The sequence below is a fragment of the Sapajus apella genome, unplaced genomic scaffold, assembly GCF_009761245.1.
Source record: "Sapajus apella isolate SASKATOON/1434 unplaced genomic scaffold, GSC_monkey_1.0 scaffold6, whole genome shotgun sequence".
NCBI classification, from domain to species: domain Eukaryota; kingdom Metazoa; phylum Chordata; class Mammalia; order Primates; family Cebidae; genus Sapajus; species Sapajus apella.
This window is the reverse complement of record NW_022436946.1, coordinates 61556553-61575030: the sequence shown is the minus strand read 5'-3', so window position 1 is coordinate 61575030 and position 18478 is coordinate 61556553.

The following is an 18478-nucleotide window of genomic DNA, read 5'->3' as shown; positions in this document are numbered from 1 at the left end:
TCAGACTACTGTGACTTCTTTTTTGCACGGAAATTATTGAAGGAATGTGTACTCTTTCCGGGTCCACAAGGGGGCGTAGTTTTAAGGGCAAGAACTTCCTGGTGCCATAACCCCCTCCCATCTCTCTCCATCCAGGAAATTTAACTGTTTGTGTTTGAATTTCACCGGTAAGGGAAGAAACTGAGTCAATCACTCCAGTGGTAGTTCTAAGGAACTCTTTTCATTGGCCAGGGGACTTAGAGAAGGTGGGGGTTCCTCTCAGGTTAAAAGTCCCCTTCTTCCACACCCCTTCAGACTCCATGCTTGAGTCCCCTTCCACTAACACTCCCTTCGTGAAAGCCATCTTTCTCTCTCCTGGATTTGTCCTTGGACTCACTGGAAATGTTCCTCTTTTTAGATTCTTCCTTATCTTTTCTAGTGCTACTTTTCTTGCTTCCCAAAGGTGACATCTGTATTTTGGAAGCACGATCATTTCCCATCTCTTCACGCTCTTCCATATTTCTGTCTGAATTTCTTTGAAATTTGTCTTGGGTAATATGTGATGTATACATTTTTTCATCTTTAGACTGTCCCACGTCTGGGGTTCCCTTCCGCACACCCTCCCTGTCTTCCCCTCTGAAACTCCATCTGTCTCTATTCCCTTCCACTCAGTGTGGAAGCTGCTCTTCTCTCCTGGATTCCATCTTTCTGGATTCTCTCACTCGGTGTGAGAGTTAGCTGTTTCTTTCTCTGTCCTTCTGTTTCTCTCTCTCTCTCTTTTTAAATAAAATCACCTTCTACAAACACTTTTGAGTCTGGCATTTACTGCGCACTGCGCCATGGTCTCCTCTCTCATTCTTGAGAAGGCAGGAGACCAAGAACCTGGAGAAACATCCTCTCATGGGAGCTGAGGGCACCCTGAACCTCTGAACCCCAATATTACATTATGACCCTTCAAAAGTTCCCATTTTTACTCTTCTCAGTACACAAAGGAATTAGCTTAGATACAAACTACCAAGGACCTCTTCAGTGAAGAGTTTAGAAGAACCATGTGATACAAAAAGCTACTCTTGTTTAACATAAACAAACTTAACAACGAAAGCAGTTGTTCTGTGATTTATTTTCTGTGATAAACAAATTTGTTTAGGTTCTTACACCTTTGCAGATTTCTGTTATTTCCTTCCAGTATGCACCCCAACCATTCGCCTTTTCCTAGTGATGCTTTCTTTAGGTGGGTGGGGAGATGGAGTCTCGGTCTGTCGCCCAGGCTGGAGTGCAGTGGCACAATCTTCCCTGCAGTCTATATCTCCAGGGTTCAAGCGCTTCTCCTGCCTCAGCCTCCGAGTAGCTAGGACTACCGGTGTGTGTGACCAGGCCTGACTAATATTTGTGTTTTTAGTTGAGACAGAGGATTCACCATGTTGGCCAGGCTGGTTTAACTCCTGACCTCAAGTGATCCAACCGCCTCAGCTTCCAAAAGTGCTGGGATTACAGGCGTGAGTCACCACGCGGAGCGTTTCTAGTGATGATTGATGTCATCATTATTCCAACAATTTCTATCGTTTAAATCTCAACGAACTGGCAGTATATTTTAAATGTAACAGACTTATTTTGGAAATCTTTCCATTTTGGCCTTTCACTCTCTTTTGTTCTATTCCTTCTCCTTTATCTGTGCCTCTTTCAAGCCTTTTATTTCTTTTTTATCTGAATGATAACATATAAGCAATGTTTCTAGGATGCTTTTATTAAATTATTTTTGTTTGGCTTATGATTTTGCAGTGAATTTGATTTTTATTTCACATTTCTATATAATAATTATGAATATTAGGGAATTCATATGAAAATTTTTATATTTTTAATTTTTAATTTTTTTAATGATGTGGCTACATAAATAATACAATAGTCCCTTTTACACCTGACTTATCTTCCCCACACCTCAATTCCTCTACTTAGAAGCAATGTTTCCAGTTTCTTGTGTATGTTTCTGCAGACGCTTTAGGTACATACAAACCAATTATATTTAAGTCCCTATCCCTGTTGAAATTTATCCTTAAAATAACAGATTACAAAAATTAGAGGAACCCTTCCATTTGTGCTTAGAGAATCTCTTCCAGTTAGTATGGTATAAGTTATGCTTCTCTGTAATTTCTACAACAAATATATATTACTTTTATAATTGGGGAAAGTATTATTAACAAAAATATGTTTTTAAGTTTCACTATTTCATATGGCTGCTTCCATTTATTATTGACAGTTTTATCCCATAGCTGATAGTTCTATTTTTTTATTCTGGATAAGGTTTGATGGGTGAAGGATACAAACATCACTGCTCAGTCATTGACAGTTACCTCCCAGCAGCTAAAGTTTGGATTGTCTATCACCAAAACGATAGACTGGCTGAAGAACTGGGATAGCTCAGGGCAACACACCACCTTTACTAGGCAAAGCCCTGAGAGCACTATAGAGAACAGGTCAGGAACTTCTTTGCAAAGCAAGATGACACAGTAAGCATACAAGCTATGCTAAATGCGTGAATTTTTTCCTAATGAAGTTTTGTCATTTACATGCTGAATATTTTTAGATAACCATCTTTGTAAATGTTTCCTATGCTTACTTGATTTGTTTTAGTCAACATAATTTGAACTTTCTAATAGCAAAGTATGATTATCACAAACATTATGCTGTAATCAGAACAGCTCAGGTATGTAAAATCCTTGCATTTCCAAGTGGCTTTTTCTTCACTAATAGTAATGATACATTACATGATTTTTAATTTTCAAATAGTAGAAAAGTATATAAAATGAAAAATAAGTCTTCCTCTTACTCCAAAATCCTTAATTCCATTCCCAAAGGTATCTATTTTTTAAAATGTCTTAATGTTTCCAGAAATTTACTGTGTATATACATATTTTCTGGGGTTTTGCTGTATACAAATAGAAACACAAGGTACACATTATTTAGTACCTTGCCTTCTTTCTTTTTTTAAAACCTAAAAATGTATCTTGGTGGTTTCTTTCCTATCCAAATCTGCAGATCTAACCCATACCGTGAATTTTTCAACTAGCACTCTATTAATGATCATTTGCATCATTTCCAGTTTTTAAGTATTACAAACAATATTATAGTTATCCTTTTGCTCTGGTTACATATACAATTACAGTTCTAGAACAAATTTTTAGAAGTGAAATTGTTGGATCAAAGAATGTGAGTATTTTAAACTTGAGTGGAAATTGCTCAGGTACTCAATCTTCTCCACCCCTCCTCAAAGTTAATGCTATGAAATATGTTAGTTTTTGTTGAACTAATAGATGAAAACCAACTCCTTATTTTTATTTGCATGCAAATAATTTTGAGCAGGAATGAACATCATTTCCTACGGTATAAGTCATTTGTGAATTTTTTTTCTGTGAATGGCCTGTTCAAAAATCTTTCTCAGGTTCTTAATTTTGTCTTTAATTTTAAGTTTGACTTTTGAATCTTTTATGGTAGTTTTACAATAGTTTTTTGGTCATCAAATTTATGTATCTTTTATTTTTAGACTTGCAGAGTTTATGTAATGCCAAGATACTAAAAAGAAGTGCCCATATATTATTCTAGACTGTATATAGTTTTACTCATTTTAAGTTTGGCCCTTTAATTCATCTGTAATTTATTTTGGAAGCAAAGTAGAAATCTAGCTTCCTTTTAAACCTAAATGACAAGCCAGTTGTTGTAATAACATGTATGGAATAATCACCTCTTCTTTCTCCACTAACTTAGAATGCTACTTACTTCCTAAATATTTTGAGGTCTATTTTGGGGTTCTCTATTGTTGTGATCTATATTAGTGAAAATAATCAATGATATTAAACATTTTGAATTTGTTTAGATTATTATTAGATGTAATTATCTAGTGTCTCTTTATCAAGTGTATCAACCAAAGTGAATTATCAAAGAGAAATTAGACATAAATCATATCATTAACTTGTTAACAGCCTGGTTGCTATAAATTAGAAGAATTGGGATTTTTCCTCAACTTTCTCTTTGACTTGTCATAAGGCTCCTAACACCCTAATTTTCTAATCTTCACTTGATTCTTTAATGCTGTGTAGCTGTGTTTCTTGAAGTGTATCTCAGGTTTCATCTAAAATCAGAATTACTAGGGTGTGGTTTAAAATACAGATTCGTGGGTCTCATCCTATACTGGTCCCGCTAGACCAAAATCTCTCTCAGTTGAGCCCAGAAATTTGCATTTCATCAGTCAAAGCTTGAGAACCTTAAACTGTATAGTGTTGTTTTATTAAACAACACAAGAGTATAGGTCAGGAGCAACATGGTTTGTTTTCATCTTCAACTGTCCCTGCAGCATAACTAAATCGAAAATGATAAAGTCATTTGTTCAGCTCTGTGAGCCTCCCCTCTGCAGAAACAGCTGAAACATCCTGCTATAAGAATCTCTGAGAAACATAACCCGAAGCACCAAAACAACTGTACCCTGGTCACAAACAGCACAACAGGCAGCAGACAGTTTCTTGATAGAGATAAGGTTTTTAATCAACAGCAACAGATAAGGTGACTGACAGAACCACCTGAGATGTGATACCTAACACATGTGGCAGCAACAAAATCTCCTACAACTGATGGACAAGAAGCAAACTGACTTGACACATGTAAAGCAGCCGAGAATATTCTCTGCTATTTCAGTCAAAACACTGTGGTCTAATCAATAATGCAAATATCCTGTTTCTCAAGCTAACAACCTCTGTCCCTGGAACCCTCAGAGAGATAAAGAAACTGCTGCTACAATTATAAATAATCTTCCTCTAGTCTGAAATGTCAATAGACTAGGCAAATAATGCTGCCAAGCAAGAGAGAAAAATCTCACAGGTGAAAAGCAATTTGTTTAACATTTTTCCATTTCTTTTTGCTTTGCACATGTCTCCTCCCACTTCCATTGTAGAAAGCTTTCAGTAATGAACTAGGAAAAGATTCATGGGAGAAACAGGTTTTGTACAGGAAGGAAAGAGAAGCAATTTTTTTGATGGACTCGCTCAGTTATATGTATCTTGCAGGATGGGGAGGTGAAAGAATAAATGGTGAAATAACTTCCTACCCTAATTCTTCGGGGGAAGTCTTAGGAGATATTGTATGTTGCATGGGTTTACCTAAAGATCTTCATCCTTAAAAAGCTGGTCTATTTTGCCATGAGAGGTAAAGGTACTTACTACATTCAGAATATTTGGATATTCTTTCTGTGTATCTGTGTAAATGGCCATGTGGAGCTTTACAGATAGTGGAAGAGCTTGGTGGGAGGGAATCAAAGCCACTTTTATTAAGGGAAGGGGATCTCCTTTGGTTGTTGCTTTTGGTGTTGTTAAAAGAAAACTTCAGGCAAATCAAATGTGACGGAGTTTAATTGAGCAAAAAGAAGCAACGATTCACAAATCGGGCAGCCTCCAGAATCACAGCAGATTCAGAGACTCCAGGGGCACCTCGTGGTTGGAACAAATTTATAGACAAAAAAAGTAAAATGACATCCCAGGAATCAGAAGTGAGGTACAGAAACAGCTGGATTGGTTGCAGGTTGGGATTTGCCTTATTTGAACAGTTTGTACCTCAACAGTCTTTAATAGGATGAAGCATGGCTGCTGGAAATGGTCAAGACTCACTTATTATTACAGGTGCATACTCCTAAGTTAGGGTTTCTATCTTGTCTGGCTATTAAGCTAGGTTACGGATAGTCCACAAGAACTCAAATATAGAAGTACGGAGTCCCTCTCAGGCCATATGTAGTTCACTTTAACAGTGTGGATAACAGGAGTCCCATGGTTCCTTCTAGATGTGGGCAGTAGTGCCACTTGCCCTCATCTAAAATTTTGGCTGCTATTCAATAGAAAATTCATTGAAGGAGAAAGTAAAACCTAGTCACAAACATTATGTCAACACCCCTTCCCCACTCATACCATCCCTATCCCTGGGCTCCAGCTAAAATAGAGTGTGGAAGACTTTTGTCCATCCTCACCTCTAATACTGCCCAGACCTCACTGGGACTGCAGCAAGTCCCAGTCATTGCTCAGACCGTGGGAAGCTCTTGGCCACCATGGTAACTCCCCATTTCTCCAGCATTTGAGATGCAGTATGAATGAGCCGTTACCCCACAGCCCTTCTGCTATGGTTTGGATATGGTTTGTTTGGCCCCACCAAATCTTATATTGAAATTCAATCCCCAGTGCTGGAGATGGGCCTAATGGGAGGTGTTTGGATCACGGGGGTGGATACTTAATGACTGGCTTGGTGCCAGCCTCATGGTAATGAGTGAGTTCTTGCTCTATTAGCTCCCATGAGAGTTCGGACCAGAGCTGGTTGTTAAAAAGAACCTGGTTCTTTAACCCTCCCCTCTCTCTGTCTCCTTTCTTGACAGGTGGCCTCTGCACAAGGTCTCCCCTGTCTTCTGCCATGAATGGAAATAGCCTGAAGTTCTCATCAAAAGTAGATGCTGCCACCATGTTCTTGTACAGTCTGCAGAACTGTGAACCAAATAAACTTCTTTTCTTTATGAATTATCCAGCCTCTGGTATTCCTTTCTAGCAACACAAATAGACAAATGGACTAAGACACTTTCTCCATACCCATACATTTCCCACACGCACATCTCCAAGATAAATGTACTTTCTGAGAGTTGGGGGCCAAATGGGAGTAGGGAATAAAGGTTTCCCACTTTGCCTTTCTTTATGCCTGATCAGTTTCAAAGGCCACCTACGCCATATGAGGCTGTTTAAATCCATTCTCCATGGGAGTGGTTTTAACTTGCATCATTCTTTGAAATACTAAGGCTGGATTCCAGAAGCAAAAAAAAAAGCAAGAGGAAGAAGCGTAGGAGGTAAATAATTTGTATATACCTAAAAATTGCCAAAGAAATAGAATACCATAAAACATAGAATGAGAGTTGCCAATGAAGAGATGGAGAGAAATCGTACAGAGACTGATCCCTAGATTTTGGAGAATTGAGATTATCGTTGTTTCCCTACCACCAAAATGGTACATTTCTATTATCAATTTTGTTTTGGGAGTTATTTACATTCTTTGAGATAATTAGAGACATTCTGGATGCAGAAATTGGGTTAGAAGCTCTGGCCTAAAGCACAAAGCATGAAAAACTTATCCTCTCTTACGGCTTCACATGAAATCTCTATTCCAGACCTGACATCTCCCTTGAGCTTCATGCCATTGTTGTCATTCATATTAGCTATCTGTTGCTATGCAACCAATTACCCCAAACTTAGCAGCTTAAAACAACAAGCATTTATTGCCTCACATAGATTCAGAAATCTGGAACCCCTTAGCCGGGTGGTTCTGAATCAAGGTCACTCAAAGATTGGTATGCCAGCCTTCTAACTGGTCTTAGTGCCTCTGGTCACTCTACTTTCTTGCCAGATGAGTCTTCTGAAAATGTCAGCCTCATCCCGTTGTATTCTAATCAAAAATCAACTTTAGGTTCTTATCAATAAAAAGACTTCCTCTGCTGATCTTAATCTACTTTCTAAGTTTATTCCTCAATATACTCAGGTTGACAAACTGCTTCAGAGACAGCCAGCTTGATGTATTCATTCCCTTGTGTGCACTTCCTTCAGGACACATCATGTAGCTCTGTCTGAGGTGCCCTCTCTTCCTCTCCACATATTTAAATCCCCCTCTCACACGATGACCCAGCAAAGTACTGCCTCCCCACTCTCATTTCACATACCAGTAAGATTCTTTGAGTCACACTTTCCTCCGGCTCCAAACTTTACAGTATCTATTTTACCTATTTGGGTTATTGGTGGTTATATTGGTAATGGTAGCTTGTATTTCTCGAGCTCTTGGAAGATTTTAGAGCACTTTTGTCATCTGGTTTGAGGCCTTCTCAGCAAACCCGGGAGACCACTTCTGTATCACAGATAAGACTCTACAATGGACAGTGATTTGCTGAACATCACAGTGATAAGTAGTAAGTTTTCAATACATTTTTAAAACAAGGGTTTGAAGACAGAGCCACAAAACTGATTTAGCAATCAAGAGGAAAAGGCAGGACTCTTTTTAATGAGGAAATAAAACTAAAGTCAGAAAAAGACTATTTAAAGTGAGAATTTGACCAGGATTACATTCATAAAGACCACACTGCTTTGCCTTTGTGATACTTGTAGGTACATGAAGGGGCAGAATTTATTCTATACAATTCAAAAATATATATATTTTTAAAGAATTTTAAAACTAGGAAATTATACCTTCAGCTAGCACTTATTTCTGTTTTTGCAACTATTGGAGCTGACTGTGTGGGTGAGTTAACTGCTCCATAAAACGTGGAATTAAAATTAAAAAGCTCTTATGTATATTTTTATAGAACAGAAACAATTAAAATTAACTGTAACTCAAAATCCAGTTAGTAGAGTTGGCATTTAAATTGGCTGTTTAATTAGCAAAATTCTATATGATTAAAGTAGTCACTTGAAAATGCCTTTCAAAAGTAAAGCATTTTAATAAGCTCAGTTCTTAGATGATCTACATAACTTGATCTTTGTGTTCCCCTCTGGAATTGACTTGTTCTGCAGTTTGAGTTAACGAGTTCCTGGATTAATGCTTTAGAAAGAAGCTAATCAGAATGAAAGTAGAAAGTGAATCTTATTTGACAATAAAATATGCTAGGCCTCAAAAGACTGCTGGATATCTTCAGTGTATAAAGGAATATAAGGGAGAAATCTTTTTCTTCATGTTAAAGTCTGAGACCTCTATCTTACATTCTATCTGAGTTATTGGTTGGATGACTACTTTTGAGGGTGTTGATGAATCAGAGAATTCTTGAAGTTGTGCTCTTGACCTAAGACATTTTTTAAACAAAGGACACATTTTTCATTTTTCAAAACCCCTTACACAGAAGGATAGGAAGGTCTTTGACAAAGGATATCTAGTTAAATCTTTCTTTTCCATTTAGAACTAGACCAAAACCATAACCAGCAGATAAGAATTCAAGCCATTTTTCAAACTCCCCATGGCAGAGGCTAGCCAGATATTTACCAAATACACTTCCTCTTCTTGTGCACCTAGATAAACTACATTTTATATCTCCCTTACACCTAGAAGTGAGACCATATGATCAGTCCTTGTGAATGGAATGTAAGAAGGGACGTGCCATTGTCCTATCAAGGCATTTTAAAGAAATGTGCCTTCCCCACCTGCTCTCCCTTTTCCTCTGGATGCCACCTGGAGAATGCCAGCATGCCTTGGAGGTGTCATGTCGAAGATGGCAGAGCCGAAGGATAGAAGGAGGCCTATCTTTAAAGGACTATACACATCAGACCCTCCTGCAAACTGTGATACACTGCCCTACACTCCCCCACCTGCCCTCCACCACTTACTGCATTGATCTTCAAATTGAGTAAGAAATCAAGTGTTATTATCATAAGCCACTGCATTTGGAGGATTGTTTATTATAGCATTGAATCTTGTTCTACCTGCTAACTCTACAGTCCCCGAAAAGAAATTCCTACATGACTATAATCTACCACGCAGTGTCTAAATAATATTGCCTCTTTGTCCTTTTGTTCTAGTAGTATATGCTAGGGGCCAGTGGATTTTGACATTTTGGGGACCAAGAATTCTATTAAACTTACGAAAAATCCCAAACCCTCTCCTCAGGAAAATAAGCAAACATAGATGTGCTCAAAATTTTGCCTAGAATTTCAAGATGTTTTCAGAACCTCAAAAAAATCAATATACCCCAGGCTAGGAACCCTGCCACTATCAAATAGTTTACTGTGAATGCAGAAGAGCCCTAAGAAAGTAATAAGTGTATATTTCCAAGCTTTCCAATTTTACTCATCTTTCTTTTATATACAGCTGCCCAGTCATATTTATGCCTTTGATCTCTGAGTTTTAAAAACACAGAAAATGTAGAGCTTCAACATTGATTTTTCTCTCTCAAAGCGAAGATGTCAGTGTAATAGTCTCAATGCCAACCATTAATTCTGTGGCCATGCCTTTTGATTTCTGTATCAACTGTGAGCAGTCTCTGCCTCAGAATGATCAGTAATGCAATGGTCAATATTCTATGCTAGGCACTTTGCAATTACTTTTGGAAACAGAATCTTCACTTTCTAGCCTGACTCTTAAGATTTTTTTCAGTTTTGCCCTTGTCATTCTCTCTAACCTCATCTCTCATCTTGCCCCTACATAAACTTTTCATTCCAATAATATCACACTGTTCATAGTGCGCTGAATCTACCGTATTCTCTCATGACCCTGTGACCTTGCCTGGAATGTCCTTTCCCTTGTCTGTCCAAGAACTCCTATTAACTGCTGAGATTCAGCTTAAGCGTCACCTTTCTGATGCACCCCTGGCCTGCCCACTCCTTCTAAGTGAAGTGACTCCACAGTGCTCCTGCTGTGTTGCCGCGTCCCTACCACAGTCCTCATCACATGCTGCTGGAATGATCTTCCTCTCATTGGACTGTTAACTCCTTTGGAGTAAAAACTGTTTTTTTCATTTTTTGTGATTTTTTTGGTTAATGTCACCTTAATAAAGAGCCATACATCCCTTCTGGGATAATAAAAGTCTTCTTGTCTTTTCTGGTAAGTTCTTTCTGGTATAAAGACATGTATAAATTTCTGGGTTGAGCCCTCTGGTTTCCAAATAATGCATTGTCTGTGAGGCATGCTTTTTCTGGTGAATTTACTTCTGATTTTGTCTGCATGCCTAGTTTAATATTTTGTTTACAGCCAGGCGTGGTGGCTCAAGCCTGTAATCCCAGCACTTTGGGAGGCCGAGGCGGGTGGATCACGAGGTCAAGAGATCAAGACCATCCTGGTCAACATGGTGAAACCCCGTCTCTACTAAAACTACATAAAATTAGCTGGGCATGGTGGCACATGCCTGTAGTCCCAGCTACTCAGGAGACTGAGGCAGGAGAATTGCCTGAACCCAGGAGGCGGAGGTTGCTGTGAGCCGAGATCGGGCCATTGCACTCCAGCCTGGGTAACAAGAGCAAAACTCCGGCTCAAAAAAAAAAAAAAAAAAAAAAAAATTTTGTTTGAGCTGCACACCCAAGTTAAAATTGTTGTGCTCACTCTTCTCTTGATTTCTTTTAATTTGGTTTGACTCTTGCTTTACTTGTTTCTGGAAATCTTACAAGAGCAAAAATAAACATTTTGGATGGTGGGCACAGGATGGCTAATTAAAAGCCTCTGAGGTGATCACCACCATCAAAAACACTGGTCTAAATTTCTGAACTGTGGTCTTAATTATAAGATTTTTTTTTGCCTTGATAGATTTAATAAGAGATAAAATGGGATTTTCAAACACTGAGACATGCCAGTGTTTCTAAGACTCCAGCTGCCTACATATTATGGCCTGTCCTTATGCATATTTTTTAAACTAATGCGCAAAATTACATCAAGAAAAATTCGGAGTTCAAATGGTCATTATTTAAAATACTTGCAACTGTAGAGTTAACATGTGGAGTCTTCTAAATTCTCTATTTCTCTATTTTTTTCTACCTATTTGAATCTGCTGACTTTTCTACTAGTGTCGAGATAAAACTCACTCCTTATGGTAAGATTTTATACATAAAAAAAAAAAAGAAGTCTTAACGGACCTTCAAATTACTGACTTCACAAATCACAACAATTTCATGATAATCAACAGCATAGATACCTCTTAGAAATATAAATTTAGGTTGCCTAATAATTGCATATGATGATACAACACTTAACTGAAAAATTAATAACATAAAAGAGAACTAGATAAATGTTTATAAAAGGCTCTCAGATCAAGCAGGTTAAAATCTTCAGCTCAGAGAAATAATATAAAATATACCTATTTAACATAAACATTTTGCTTTTTCTGTCACACAGAAATCAAAAATTAAAATCTGGGGAGAACAATGCTAAAATTTCTTTCCACTCCCAAATTCTAATCAAGCAAACCAGGTCAGCAGACAAAAGATAGATTTCTTCACAGTTCAAAGCTGCTTGGAGACTTTGTTATTCTTATACAATTCAGCCAGTCCTACCTAAATTGTAGACATTGTAACCCTAAACTCAACGGGAAATGAAAAAAAAAAAATAGGTGAAAGAGGTTTCTTAAAAATCCAACTGCCAAGAAAACTGCTTTACCCAAAATTTTGGTTCACAGTCTTTATTAGATTATCTATTGGGGCAAATAAAGTTTAGTCCTGTGAACAGGTCCCAGTTTTGTCAGAAATAGAATTGAGATCCAGCTGTCTTTTATAAACTAGTGAGTCTGTATTGCTATCTCATGACTAGAATTCTAAAATGAAAGTTATAAGATTTCTCAGATTGTACATCATTAAAATTAAAAAATAGAATTGATACTTAAAATCCCATCTTCTAGTGATAGGTAATCATAAGTAATAGTAATCCACAAACAGACTTAAGCTGTGGATAGTAAAAGTCGCCACATCATAGTGTTGCTGCGAAGAGTAAATAAACTAAAAGGAAAAGGACTTAGATAATGCTTAGCACATAATAAATGTCAATATATGTTAACTGCTACTATTATTATTACCACTGCAGTTGGCATAGAGGTGACAATGATATAACTCACAGCTATCTCCACGAGTTTCCAAAATGTTTTATATTAATAATTAGTTGCCAAATCGTAACATATAAACACTGTTTTGGTATTTAGGTGCTGAACATCATTGTAATACCTTAATCTAGAAAAACATTTCTAGCATAGAGCCCTAAAATCACAGAAAATGAAAGTGCCTTAAGTTCAGTTTTTATACATATTTTTGTGGCAGAGAAGCATAAAATGACTTATTAAAGATTTCTAAGCATTAAAATACATTACTTTAGGATAAAATTCTACTTTAGGGAAACATAATAGAAATGAGTTTAAGAAAAAAGCTGACAATGTGCATTTCTATGTTAAAGAAAAGTTTGTTCATGTATTTTTAATGGTTTATGATAAATATTAAATTGATACAGCTTCTGGATTTCATATGATGTATTTAAAAGAGTGATATAAACATTTTACTTTAAAATGTCCAACTTAGAATATGCAGGAAATTATACACTTTGCAACTGCTTAAGCCTACATTGGAAAATTTTCTTAAAATTTTCATTGACTGGGCACATGTATTTTGAAAATATTAAGAAGAACACTTCCCTGGCGTTTTGTCTTTGATTTTCCACTCAACTGTACAACCACTTGAGCTGCAGAGTTTACTCACACTCATTGTTCAATTAGCCTCTTTATAATCAACTCTTACTGCTGAAGGTGGAGTCTCTGAACAGGCATCTCCGCATGTGACCTTTCGCTTAGTTTACATTCCCAAGTATCTATAAAACATCTCTAGTTATTGTTTTACTAACAACCTCAGGCACAACTTGTTGAAACCAAACTTATTTCTCTTCCAAACGCTTACTCTGTACTTGTTAGCACATTTTTTAATGACAAAAAGATACAAATAAGTTTTGTTAAAGGAAATCTATTGGCTCACACAACTAAAACCTTGAGTAAGAGACAGAGTTTGGTCATGACTGGATTCAAGGCTCAAGTTTTATTTTCAAAGCTTGGCCTGTCTCCACACCCTGACTTTTTTTTCTACTGTGGTGGTAGCAGGCACAGTGTCCATGTGATCGCAAGTGGCTGCCACAACTCCAGATTTAACTGTCTCTGAGCTCTAAACTCAGCCTACAAGAATATCAACCTCTATCTTGGAAACTTTATTTCATCAAAAGGGGCCGGGCGTGGTGGCTTATGCTTATAATCCTAGCACTTTGGGAGGCCAAGGCAGGTGGATCACTTGAGGTCAGGAGTTCGAGACCAGCTTGGCCAACATGGTGAAACCCAGTCTCTACTAAAAATACAAAATTTAGCCTGGCACAGTGAACGCACCTGTAATCCCAGCTACTTGGAAGGCTGAGATGGGAGAATCACCAAAACTTGGGAGGTAGAGGTTGGAGTGAGCTAAAATCGTGCCACTTCACTCCAGCCTGGGTGACAGAGTGAGACTCTGTCTAAAAATAAAAACGAAACTTCACCAAAAGGGTCCTAGTATCTACGGGTTCTTTTGGGGTCAATCAGCTATCAGTAAGCCAATCAGAGGCACCAAGGGAATGGATCAAATGGAATCTCTGGAATCACAGGTGACTCCACAGCTAGGGACAAATGGAGTCAATTGCACTTGAGCTACATACACTGACATTTTTGAGAGGGAGGAATCTCAGAACCAAACTCAAGGGCTGTATCTACTACAGGGAAGTTCAGATGCCACACCACACCTCAATTGTCCACTAGATGGCTGGGCCCAGTGGCTCACGCCTGTAATCCCAACACTTTGGTAGGCCAAGGTGGTCAGACCACTTGAGGTCAGGAGTTCAAGACCAGCCTGGCCAACACGGTAAAACCCCATCTCTACTAAAAATACAAAAATTAGCTGGGCATGGTGGCGCCCGCCTGTAATCCCAGCTACTCAGGAGGCTAAAGCACGAGAATCACTTGAACCTGGGAGAAGGAGTTTGCAATGAGCCAAGATGATGCCACTGCACTCCAGCTTGGGCCACAAAGTGAGACTCCATCTCAAAAAAAAAAAACCTTTACTAGACATTCACTTCTACTCCAGCCTGGTTCTACATTTACTCTTCCTCGTTGGTCCCCACACTTATTTGTCACTGGAATATGATGGTTGTTAAGAGTGAAGACAGCAGAAGCCATCTGGGCTTAAATTCCACCTCCAACCTGCCCTAGTTCTGTAAATTTGGGCAGGTCTACTGAACTGCTCTTTGCCTTAGTCTCTTCACCTATAAAATGTGGGTAGTAATAGTACTCTCTTCATAGGGTTGCCGTAGGAAGTAAATAAGCTAATTTACATAAAGCATCCAGATAATACCTGGCACATAAAAACTGCCCTATGTACATTAGCTATTGCTATCATAATTATCATTCCCCCTATATTTAGCATAGAGGTTACAAAGATTAGTAATGGGAGCACTTTAGCCAATGCACATCAGTTCACGCCTGGTCTCACACTGCTTTGCCATCTTTATTTTCTGTTATGAGCCAATATGTAGTTACTCTGGGATGCTGTCATCCATTTTTCCTCGCATTCCCTGTATTTACTATTTTCTGTTTCTCTGTTTTGTTCAGTCTTTTGATTATTCCTGAAATGTTTCTGCTTTGTGTATCTAGGATGCCATGGTTTGGTATTGGTATTTATGTTTCTTTTGATTTGGTTTGTGCTAAAATAACTGCAGGGTGGGTAGTAATTTTCAAACAAATAAAAGCCAAAATAGTCAAAAGCATGCATGTTCCTAGTCTGACTTTTGGTAATAGGCAATGCAATTTTTTTTTTTTAGCAGCATAATTGGGATCTCGTTAAGAAAGAAAGATAAGAGAGATATTGAGAGAAAGAGGGCAATACTGAAAGAGAGAGAGAAATTGAGAAAATGCTACTGATAAACAAATACACCCCCCACACACACACACACACAGATATTTCATTATGAATTGGGGCAAACTGGAGTTTGATGCAGTGAGTTAGCATCCTGGAATGAATAGGCTAAGGATCCCGTAATTGAACTACTCTGATCTCCTGACAATCTGTGGGACCAAAAATGTGTGCTAACAGGGTTACTTATCTTCTCTACTTGGTCAAAAACAGGACCATTTGAAAAAGTTGTGGAAATTTTGAGCATGTTCCTATGACTAGCTTTTCAAGACAAGATTATCCCAATGGTTCTGTGCCTAGAGTCACTCTGGGGAAATGTCTACATAACTCCCTTCAGGGTACCATATCATTTCCTTTGTACTCTATATGAAACCAGATTCTATGACCTCAATTGTAGTTGAAAAAGTATTACTTGGCACAACTCTATAATTCTTAGCCAAAACCGAGTTTCAGTGTTAAAAAAAAAAGTAATATAGGTTCACAATCCCACAAGTCTACATCTGAAGTCTAAAACCCTCCTAAAAGTGAAAATTCATTCATAACAGACTTGGCAGCAAAACCTGACCTGACCTGGATTCATTTAGCAGCAAATCCTCTGAAATTGAGGAGATCATTTATAATCTTTATCCTACTTTGTGTCAATATGTTTAGGTAAACTTAACTTTTCTTTATAGATATATAGATAGAGAGAGAACATTTAGTGTTAATTTTTCTAAATTTAATAATTTTTTTGAATTTTTTTGAAATACATCTGGCCCTAAGCACTTCAGATATATGGGATTGTGAACGTGAACACATATGAAAACATTCGTCAAATACGGTCTTCCTATCACTGTGCATTTGATTTATTAGGTAGGGGCTGAGGTTGAGGCTGGACTTTAAAACATTTCAAATGGATATTGATGTACACCATAAATTAGTTTACATTTACATTTCTGGCTTATGAGAAGATTTTTAGAATCTGCTTTCCTTGTAGTTTCAAGGAAATGCTGGTAAATTTGATTAACTTTTCTATAGGTTAATACACATTCTAAAAGTTATTCTTTTTGTGTGTTTGCTTCTTCAGGCAAATATTTAAAGCTTTTCTGCTTTTATTACCCAGTAATTTACTATTGGTCCCCAGAATCCCACCATAGGTCTAAAGGCAGTTCCCAGTTCACCTGCCCATTTAGAGGCATCTCAGTTCCTTATTTCTAACAGTTGTAGCAGGGTGGTTCCCAGAGATGAATTCGTTTTCATTTTTCTTTCTCTAGCTTAATTTCTAAACTTTTCTTCTCCTAATGTGCCATCAATATTTTATCATTTTCCTCTTTTCTATTTCTAATTCTCTCTTTTTATTTTTTATTATTTATTTAGTTTTGAGATGGAGTTTTACTCTTGTCCCCCATGCTGGAGTGCAGTGGCATGATCTCAGCTCACTGCAACCTCCACATCCCAGGTTCAAGCAATTCTCCTGCCTCAGCCTCCCAAGTAGCTGGGATTACAGGTGTATGCCACCACTCTCAGCTAATTTTTGTATTTTTAGTAGAGACACGGTTTCATCATGTTGGCCAGGCTGGTCTCAAACTCTTGACCCCAAGTGATCTGCCTGCCTTGGCCTCTCAAAGTGCTGGAATTACAGACATGAGCCACCATTCCCAGCCTATTTTTTATTTTTTTGAGACTCTGTCTCCATCTATCACTCAGGTTGGAGTGCAGTGGTGCAATCATGGCTCACTGAAGCCTCAACCACCCCAGGCTCAAGTGATCCTCCTGCCTCAGTCTCCTGAGTAGCTGGGCCTACAGGCATGTGCCAACATGCACAGCTAAATTTTGTCTTTTTTTGTAGAGACAGGATTTTGCCATGTTGCCCAACCTGGGCTTGAACTCGTGAGCTCAAGCCATCTGCCTGCCTTGGCCTCCCAAAGTGCTGGGATTATAGGCTTGAGCCACCGCACCAGCCCTCTTTTCTTAATTGCCCCCCAAAATAGTCATTAACCTATTTTAGAAATAAAATGTTCATGCTTACCGAAACACATACAGAAATGAGGTTAAGTATACCAGAATTTCATTTAAAGGGAACTTGCTCTTGAGGAAAAATTACTGTCCTCACAAGTCTTCAAAAGTAGCTTCTAATTATTATTTTCATGCAGATATCCCCTGATTCTGTGTATATAGCACAGTCACTATAATTTATGAGATAATGTGACTTTCCCCAGAAGATGGGACTGATAATTTATGTTCCTGGCTTAGGAATGGCTTAGATAATAACTCAAGCAGTTTCTCTCCTACACATCTCCTCATACCTGACTCAAGCCATTGAACCAACCTGGGATTAGTTGAGACATTCAGTGTGAATATCCTGAAGGTTTTCCACACCACACTTTCCAAGAAGCCATTGCTATAGAGTCTGCTATTGCAGCTCAGATCATAAGCATTAGAGTGCTTTTAGGGTTTATACTTGCTCAACTAGACATACACAGCAAGCAAAAATATCTTGAGCTATGTATAGATTATAATAATTAAAGGTTACCATAAACAGAAAGTTTGCAGTATGTACAAATTGTAAAAGCATGGCCCTCACACAGGACGATGTGAGGCTTCCTAATATCCGAGCCAACATTACGGGTTTCTCTGTCATTTGTGCCCAGTTCTGCTGTCTAAGTTACACTCTTTTAAATAGTAACAACTGATGTCTCTTTGCCACTGGCATTTTGTGACTAGACTCAGCTCCAGCACTGACATGATGATATATAAGTGGTAAGAGGCAGTAGTTTATGTTCATGATAATGCATTCTGGTAGACTAAAAGTCAATAACCACTTGACATTCAGAAAGCATCCTCATGCTGGCAAATGCAACACTTCTTAGCTCATGTTGCCATAACAAAATACCACAGGTTGTGTGGCTTAAACAACAAAAATTCATTTTCTTGAAATTCTGGAGGCTGGAAGTCCAAGATCAGGATGCCAGTATAATCAGGTTCTGATAAAAACCTTTTTTCTGGCTTGCAGAAGATGCCTTCTTGCTGTATCTTCACATGGCAGGGAGAGAAAGAGGGCAAGTTCTCTGGCATCTCTTCTTATAAGGGCA